This window comes from Macaca mulatta, chromosome 6, assembly GCF_049350105.2.
Source record: "Macaca mulatta isolate MMU2019108-1 chromosome 6, T2T-MMU8v2.0, whole genome shotgun sequence".
Classification (NCBI taxonomy): Eukaryota; Metazoa; Chordata; class Mammalia; order Primates; family Cercopithecidae; genus Macaca; species Macaca mulatta.
In genome coordinates, this window is record NC_133411.1 from 126,841,524 (window position 1) to 126,851,437 (window position 9,914).

The following is a 9,914-nucleotide window of genomic DNA, read 5'->3' on the forward strand; positions in this document are numbered from 1 at the left end:
CCTCATTTTTGCCTGGCCTGACAGGGGCCCTCCGGGAAGTCAGCTAGAGGTGCTGAGAAAAGGCCACACAGAGAAGGAAACCTCCAACTAAACTTTGTAACAATTTGAACTGATCCAGAAGCCTCTTGGCCAGAACTCAGGGGAGGATGTGAATTCGGGTGCAGACACCAGAGTTGGGGAAAGAAGGAAAGCCATACTTGATTTTGCTGCTGGGAGGTGGGTAGCCTGGGGAAAGTTCTCAGTCCTGCTCACCCACTGCCTGGAAACAGACTCAGGGCTGTTGTGGGGAGCATGGTGGAAGTGAGACCAGCCCTTCGAATTGCAAGGGAACTGAGCGAGGCCAGCTTCCCCCAGTTCCCTGACAACCTGCATGACACAACGGAGGCAGTCAACCCTCCTAGGAATATAACTCGCTTGACCAGGGAACCTCACCCCCATCCCCCACAGTAGCCACAGCAAGACCTGTCCAAGGAGATTCTGAGCTCAGACACGCCTAGCCCTACCTCTACCCAATGGTCCTTCCCTACCCACCCTGTTAATTGAAGACAAAGGGCATATACTCTTGCAAGTTGTAGGACCCTGCCCACCACCTGTTCCTCCTCATACGACCACAGAGGATGCTCTCTGGAAAGCACCACTTTCTATCAGGAGGCTATCCAGCACAAAAATCGTTCATTAAACTGCCAAAGGTAAGATCCCTAACAGAGTCCATTTCACTTCCCTGCCACCTCCACCAGAACAAGTGCTGGTATCCACAGCGGAGAGACCCACAGACGGTTCATATCACAAGACTCTGGGCAGAAAACCCCCCAGTACCAGCCTGGAGCCTGATAGACTTGCTGGGTGGCTAGATCCGGAAGAGAGATAACAGTCACTTCAGCTCGGCTCTCAGAAAGCCACATGCAAAGGAAAAGGGTGAGAGTACTATATCAAGGGAACACCCTATGGGGCAAAAGAATCTGAACAACAGCCTTCATCCCTAGACCTTCCCTTTGACAGAGCCTACCCAAATGAGAAGGAACTGGAAAATCTACTCTGGTAATATAACTAAACAAGGTTCTTTAACACGCGCCCACCCTACCAAAAAATAAAAATAAAAAAAATCACTATCTCACCAGCAATGGAGCCAAACCAAAAATCCCTGATTTACCTGAAAAAATATTCAGGAGGTCAGTTATTAAGCTAATTAGCGAGGCACCAGAGAAAGGTGAAGCCTGAAGTAAGGAAATCACAAAAATGATAGAAGTGAAGGGAGAAATATTCAAGGAAATAGCATTAAAAAAATCAAAACTTCAGGAAACAATGGACACACTTACAAAAATGCAAAATGCTCTAGAAAGTCTCAGCAATAGAAGTGAACAAGTAGAAGACAGAAATTCAATGCTCAAACACAAGGCCTTTGAATTAGCCCAATCCAACAAAGACAAAGAAAAAAAGAACAAGAAATATGAACCAAGCCTCAAAGAAGTATTATCTTAAATGACAAACCTAAAAATAATCGGTGCTCCTGAGGAAGAAGAAACATCTAAAAGTTTGGAAAACATATTTGGAGGAATAATCTAAGAAAACTTCCCTGGCCTTGCTAGAGACCTAGGCATTGAAATACAAGAAGCATAAAGAACATCTGGGAAATTCATTGTAAAATCATCACCTAGGCAGATTGTCATCAGGTTATCTAAAGTTAAAGGAAAGAATCTTAAGAACTATGGGACAAAAGCACCAGGAAAACTCTAAAGGAAAACCTATCAGATTAACAGCAGATTTCTCAGCAGAAACCCTACAAGCTAGAAGGGATTGGGGCCCTATCTTCAGCCTCCTCAAACAAACCAAATATCAGCCAAGAATTCTGTATTCAGCAAAACTAAACCTCATATATGAAGGAAAGATACAGTCTTTTTCAGACAAATACTGAGAGAATTTGCCGTTACCAAGCCACCACAACAAGAACTGGAAAAGGAACTCTAAATCTTGAAACAAATCCTGGGAACACATCAAAACAGAACCGCTTTAAAGCATAAATCTCATAGGACCTATAAAATGAAAATACAATTTAAAAAACAAAAACAAAAACAAAGGTATACAGGCAACAAATAGCATGAATGGAATGGTACCTCACATCTCAATACTAACATTACATGTGAATGGCCTAAATGCTACATTTAAAAGATGCCGAACTGCAGAATGGAAAAGAACTCACCAACCAACTCTCTGCTGTCTTCAAGAGACGCATCTAATATATAAGGACTCACACAAACTTAAGGTAAAGTGGTAGAAAAAGACATTTCATGCAAATGAACACCAAAAGTGAGCAGAAGTAGCTATTCTTATATCAGACAAAACAAATTTTAAAGCAACAGCAGTTAAATAAGACAAAGAGGGACATTATATAATGATAAAAGGCCTTGTCCAACTAGGAAAATATCACAATCCTAAACATATATGCACCTAACACTGGAGCTCCCAAATTTATAAAACAATTACTAATAGACCTAAGAAATGAGATAGCAACACAATAGTGGGGGACTTCAGTACTCCACTGACAGCACTAGACAGGTCATCAAGACAGAAAGTCAAAAAAGAAACGATGGGTTTGAACTATGCTGTGGAACAAATGGACTTAACAGTTATATACAAAACATTACATCCAACAGCGGCAGAATATACATTCTATTTAACAGCACATGGAACTTTCTCCAACAAAAAACACCAAAATTACAAAAATTACCAAAAAAAAACCAAAATTACCAAAATTACCAAAAAATTACCAAAAAACAGCACATGGAATTTTCTCCAAGATAGACCATATATTAAGCCACAAAACGAGCCTCAGTGAATTTAAGAAAATTGAAATTATATGTAGCACTCTCTCAGACCACAGTGGAATAAAACTGGGAATCAACTCCAAAAGCAACCTTCAAAACCCTGCAAATACATGGAAATTAAATAACCTGCTCCTGAATAATCATTGGGTCAATAATGAAATCAAGATGAAAATCAAATTCTTCAAACTGAACAATAGTGACACAACCTATCAAAACCTGTGGGAGAAAGCAAAGGTGATGATAAGAGGGAAGTTCATAGCCCTAAACACCTGCATCAAACAGTCTGAAAGACTGTGGACAGACAATCTAAGGCTACACCTCAAGAAACTGGAGAAACAAGAACAAACCAAACCCAAACATAGCAGAAGAAAGGAAATAACCAAGATCAGAGTAGAACTAAATGAAACAAATAAAAAATATGAAAGATTAATAAAAAGCTGGTTCTTTGAGAAGATAAATAAAATTGATAGACCATCAGGAAGATTAACCAAGAAAAGAGAGAAAATCCAAATAAGCTCAATAAGAAATGGGAGATGTTGTAACTGATATCACAGAAATGCAAAAGATCATTCAAGGCTACTATGAATACCTTTACATGCATAAACCAGAAAACCTAGAAGAGATGGATAAACTCCCGGAAAGATACAACCCTTCTAGTTTAAATCAGGAAGAAGTAGATACCCTGAACAGACAAATAACAAACAGTAAGATTGAAGAGGTAATTTAAAAAATTACCAACAAAAACAAGTCCAGGACCAGACAATTCTATCAGATATTCAAAGAAGACTTGGTACCAGGAAAAAGAGGGATCCCTCCCTAATTAATTATATGAAGCCAGGATCACCCTAATACCAAAACCAGGAAAGGAGATAACCAAAAATGAAAACTGCAGACCAATATCCCTGATGAATATAGTTGATAAAATCCTTAACAAAATACTAGCAAACCAAATCCAACAACATGTCAAAAAGATAATCCACAATGATCAAGTGGGTTTTATACCCGGGATGCAGGGATGGTGTAATATATACAAGTCAAGAAATGTGATACACCATATAAGTAGTATTAAAAACAAGTATCACATGATTATCTCAATAGGTGCAGAAAAAGCATTCTACAAAATCCAGCATCCCTTTATGGTTAAAACTCTCAGCACAATCAGCATACAAGAGATGTACCTCAATATAATAAAAGTCATCTATGACAGACCCATAGTCAACAGAATACTGAATGGGGAAAAGTTGGAATCTTTCACTCTGAGGACTGGAACAAGACAAGGATGTCTTCTCCTTCAACATAGAAGTCCTAGCCAGAGTAATCAGAAAAGAGAAAGAAATAAAGGGCATCCAAATAGTAAAGAGGAAGTCAAACTGTCACTGTTTGTTGATATAATTGTTTGCATAGAAAACCCTAAAGACTCCTCCAGAAAGTTCCTAGAACTGATAAAAGAATTCAGCAAAGTGTCTGGGTACAAGATTAATATACATAAATCAGTAGCTCTTCTACACACCAACAGAGACAAAGCTGAGAATCAAATCAAGAACTCAACCCCTTTTACAATAGCTGCAAGAAAATAAAATATTTAGGAATATACCTAAGGAAGTGAAAGACCTCTACAATGAAAACTACAAAATACTGCTGAAAGAAATCATAGACAACACAAACAAATGGAAACACATCTGTGTTCATAGATAGAATTAATATTGTGAAAATGACCATACTGCCAAAAGCAATCTACAAATTCAATGCAATTCCCATTAAAATACACCATCATTCTTCACAGAATTAGAAAAAAAGCAATTCTAACATTCATATGGAACCAAAAAATGAGCCCGCATAGCCAAAGCAAGACTAAGTAAAATCACATTACCTGATTTCAAACTATATTATAAGGTCATAGTCACCAAAACAGCATGGTACTGGTATAAAAATAGGCACATAGACCAATGGAACAGAATAGAGAACCAGGAAATAAACCCAAATACTTACACCCAACTGATCTTCAACAAAGCAAATGAAAACACAAGATGGTAAAAGGACACCCTTTTCAACAAATAGTTCTGGGATAATTGGCTAACTACATGTAGGAGAATGAAATTGCATCGTCTCGCCTTACAAAAATCAACTCAAGTTGGATTAAGGACTTAAATCTAAAATCTGAAACTATAAAAATTCTAGAAGATAGCTTTGGAAAAGAGCCTTCTAGACATTGGCTTAGACAAAAATTTCATGACCAAGAACCCAAAAGCAAATGCAATAAAAACAAAGATAAATAGCTGGGACTTAATTAAACTAAAGAGCTTTTGCACAGCAAAAGGAACAGTCAGCAGAGTAAACAGACAACTACAGAGTGGGGAAAAAAATCTTCACAATCTATACATCTGACAAAGGATTATTATCTAGAATCTACAATGAACTCAAACTAGCAAGGAACAAACAAAATTCCATCAAAAAGTGGGCTAAGGACATTAATAGACATTTCTCAGAAGAATATATACCAGTGGCCAACAAACATATGAAAAAAATGCTCAGTATCGCTAATGATCAGGGAAATGCAAATCAAAACCACAATGTGTACCACTTTACTCCTGAAAGAATGGCCATAATCAAAAAATCACAAATTAGTAGATGTTGGCATGGACACAGTGAACAGGGAACACTTCTACACTGCTGGTGGGAATGCAAACTACTACAAGCACTATGGAAAACAGTGTGGAAATTCTTAACTAAAAGTAAAACTACCATTTGATTCAGCAATCCCACTACTGGGTATCTACCCAGAGGAAAATAAGTCATTATACAAAAAAGATACTTGCACAGGCACGTTTATAGCAGCACAATTCACAATTGCAATAATGTGGAACCAACCCAAATGCCCATCAATCAATAAATGGATACACTGTGGTATATATACTGATGGAATGCTACTCAGTCACACAAAAAAAGCAATGAATTAATGGAATTTGCCACAACCTGGATGAGATTGGAGACTATCCTAAGTGAAATAACTCAGGAATTGAAGAGCAAACATCATATGCTCTCACTCGTAAGTGGGAGCTAAATTATGAGGGTGCAAAGGCATTAGAATAACACAATGGACTTTGGGGACTCAGGCAGAAGAGGTAGGAAGGAGGTGGAGGATAAAAGACTACAAATAGGGCCGGGAGCGGTGGCTCACGCCTGTAATCCCAGAACTTTGGGAGGCCAAGGTGGACAGATCATTTGAGGTCAGGAGTTTAAAACCAGCCTGGCCAACATGGTGAAACCCCATCTCTACTAAAAATACAAAAATTAGCCAAGTGTGGTGGTGGGTGCCTGTAATCCCAGCTACTCTGGAGGCTGAGGTGGGAGAATTGCTTGAACCCAGGAGGTGGAGGTTGCAGTGAGCAAAGATGTGCCATTGCACTCAAGCCTGGGTGACGAAGTGAGACCCCATCTCAGGAAAAAACAAAACAACAAAACAAAACAAAACAAAAAACACACACACACAACTACAAATAGGGTGCAGTGTATACTTGGGTTTCATTGGTGATATAACAAATAACTACACTCTTGGTGGTTTAGCAAAACCCAAATTTGTTTTCATATAATTGTGAACAGCAGACATCTAATAAAGGTCTTCATGAGCTAAATTTAGGAGTCAGTAGGGCTGTGATCATTTCTGGAGACTCCAGGGGAGAATCCGGCTCCTTGCTGTTTTAAGCTTCTAGGTGTTGCACACATTCCTTGGCTTGTGGCAGCTCTTGCGTCTTCAAAACCAGCAACATTACATCTGTCTGATCCTCCTTTCGTTGTCAAACCTCCCTCTCTGTTTTGAGCCATAGTTGGAAAATATTTTGCAATTTGAAGGTTTCATATAATTAGATAGAACTCACCTGAATAATCTAGGTAATCTCCTCATCTGACTCACCTTAACTTAATTACATCTCAGAGTTTCTTCTGCCATGTAAAATAACACATTCGCAGGCTCAGGATTACGACACTGACATTTGGGAGAGTTTTATTTTGCCTACCACAATGAATACATTAAACACATTTAGATTTAGCAGTAAGAAAATCTCATTTCAGGAATGGAAAATGAAATATTGTATGTTCATACAAGTGGGAAGTAAGCTCTGGGTTCACAAAGGAATATGCAAGACACTGGGGACTCAAAGGAAGAGGGTGGAAGGAGGGTGAGGGATACAGAACTACGTATTGTGTACAATGTACACTACTGAGGTGACTGGTGAACTAAAATCTCAGACTTGACCGCTATACAACTCACCCATGTAACCGAAAACCACATGTACCCCAAAAGCTACTGAAATAATAAAAGATGATCACATTTTACCATGTTGAGAGCATCTCAGAGGAATGGGGAAGGCGAGAAGTTAGATTTCAGTGGGTTAAAGAGTACATAGCAGCTGAGGCAGAAGAACCAGTAAGTAGATAAGCTTAGAGAAAAATATAAACAATAATATAATTAAATCTAGGGCACATGCCACATAGCTTTAATTTTTAACACCTTGCTGTACATGCTACAGATCATTTCCCATTTCTTTTCTCTTCCTTTCTTTGCTTGCCTCCTTCTCTTGTCTATCTGTTCCCAACTCCATTCCATTTCCTGTTTGTGGAGAAGAAACCACTCCCGATCTTTTATTTCATGGATGTTTTAAGATTTTTACCATGTTTTAAGAATACCAATATGTTTATGGGTACAAACATTTTTTTTGCATGTTTTTGAAAGTTTTTAAAGTGTCCTTCTGTACTCTGTTTTTGAAATTTACATCTCTTGATAAATATACTAGTAATTCATTTGTAATAACTGAATAGTATGCTATTGACTGAATATAGCCTAATTTATTTATCCAATGCTCTGCTGATAAATAAGTTGCTTCTGATTTTTATACTTTTTTCTTTTTTAATCAATCTTGCTGATATTTTTATATTTTAAAGTGTTTCTTAAAAAAATCAGTTTCTATTCTAGTAATCTCTAATATAGCTTTACTTTGTTCCATTTAGTTGTCTTTATTTTTCCACTCTTCCACTTTTTTTTTTTTCAGTGACAAGTGAACATTTATTTTTGTGTCTTCCTATGTGTATATCAAGTCTTTCCAAAACAAGGCCCCAGGCATCTCCAGATTCAGTTATGTCCCTGGGCTTGGTTGACTGCTGCAGGAGTCTTAGGGAGCCTTGTACAAATGCTAGAGTTACTCATTTTACCAACATTAAACCCTGGGATAGATGATGCAGCAAAGCAGGACTCCTTCCTCCATGGAATGTGGTGATTTCAGACGAGGTGGCAGCCAGTGTAGAAAACGCTGGAATGTTTCCTTGGAACTGGATGGTGATGAGAGGTGCTTGCCGTGAACATAAGCTCTTGTCTTTCTTTCTTTCCATTTATTTATTTATTTATTTATTTATTTATTTATTTATTTTGAGACAGAGTTTCATTCTTGTTGCCCAGGATGGAATGCAATGGGGCGATCTCGGCTTAACTGCAACCTCTGCCTCCTGGGTTCAAGCAATTCTCCTGCCTCAGCCTCCTGAGTAGCTGGGATTACAGGCATGCGCCACCATGCCACCATGCCTGGCTAATTTTTGTATTTTTAGTAGAGACAGGGTTTCTTCAAGGTCAGGCTGGTCTTGAACTCCCGACCTCAGGTGCTGCACCTGCCTCAGCCTCCCAAAGTTCTCAGATTACAGGCGTGAGCCACTGCGCTTGGCCAGCTACTGTCTTTTCTTTGACCCTTCCTTTCCAGTTTTTGAAGATAAAGCAGGAAATAATCTTCTCTGAAGATACTTGATAAAAATTCCCCCAAAAGCAAAAACACATGCTTCCATTTAATTCATAAAAATTTGCTGCAGTTTGGCACCTGGTTTCAGCTGGTGGATGAGCTGATTGATGCGTTCACCCCGATAGCCAGGTATGCCCATCTCCCTGAGGAAGCCCACTCTAGTTTTGGTAGCATGAAGGGCCACTGAGAGGCGGAAAGGGTGCAAGAACCATGAGATGTCCTGGAAATGCTTTCTTGGGAAGGCAGTTTCAGGAATGAGGTCTTCCAAGCCAATGACACCAACATTCCCCAGATATTCCTCAATCACTGTGTTATCTGTCAGAGGGATGGTCTTATTATTGACCTTGGCTTGTCCACATTTCAAAATGAGTTACCAGACAGACTTCAGATTTGGAAATCCCCAGGTCACATAAGGTTCCACTATACTCAGCATTTTTAGGTTCTGTGGGGCAGCCGGGCGGGTGGTGGGGTGACTTTTACAAAGACACCACTAAAAATTTTCTTTAGGTGAAGTCTTGCAATGGTTCTCTGCACCAGTAAACTCATGCCATCAATCCATTTGATGTGTACAACAAAGGCCAAGGAATGTTTATCTGGCAATTCCAAGGATGAGGTTTCACATCTAGTCATCTGAGACTCACCTTGTCACGTTTCTGCTGCTAGGAATCATGTAGGAATGATTTCAGTCGCTTAAACCTGAGTCCTTTTCCTTTCTTCCGCTCCTTTTTTTGCCAAAAGTGTCTGCTTTGCCTGGGCGGCTTTGGGGACTTGATAAGCTTTTCTCTTTTTTCAAGAGATTTTCTGGAACTGAAGGGATTTTTCTTTGCTCTTCCTCCGCCATCTTTCTAGTGTTGCAGCTACTGATCCACTCTTCCAGTTTTTTATTTTCTGTGTCCTTTTTGAATTATGTGAAACCTATTCTTTGCTCAATATGCAAATAATAATCAGTATTTTATTGTAATATACACTTTTCAGACCATAAAAATTCTTCAAATTAATGTTTTATTTGCCTCTCAGCTTTTTACATGTAATATTTCTTTTTGCTTTTAAATATTTTCTAATTTTCACTAAAATTTCTATGTGTGTACGACCATAGCTGTTTAGAAGTATGCTTCTAAATTTTCAAATGAATGTGTTTCCTTTTGCCATTATGTTACTGATATCTGACTCAATACAGAAAATATGGTTTAATACAGAATTTATTTTAGTTATAAGGGAACCTTCTTAAAGCATTTGCTTTGAAGAGGCAGAAAGAGTGATAGGCTTGGTTTATTAAAGATAACATATTTATAATGAATGATGGGCTCTTTTT

At 38.6% G+C, this 9,914-nt stretch overlaps 1 pseudogene; it reads right to left on the reverse strand.

The window, feature by feature from the left end:
* Nucleotides 1–8,648: 8,648 nt before the first annotated feature.
* LOC100423918 (large ribosomal subunit protein uL30-like 1 pseudogene) lies at nt 8,649–9,461 on the reverse strand (annotated as a pseudogene).
* Nucleotides 9,462–9,914: the final 453 nt, after the last annotated feature.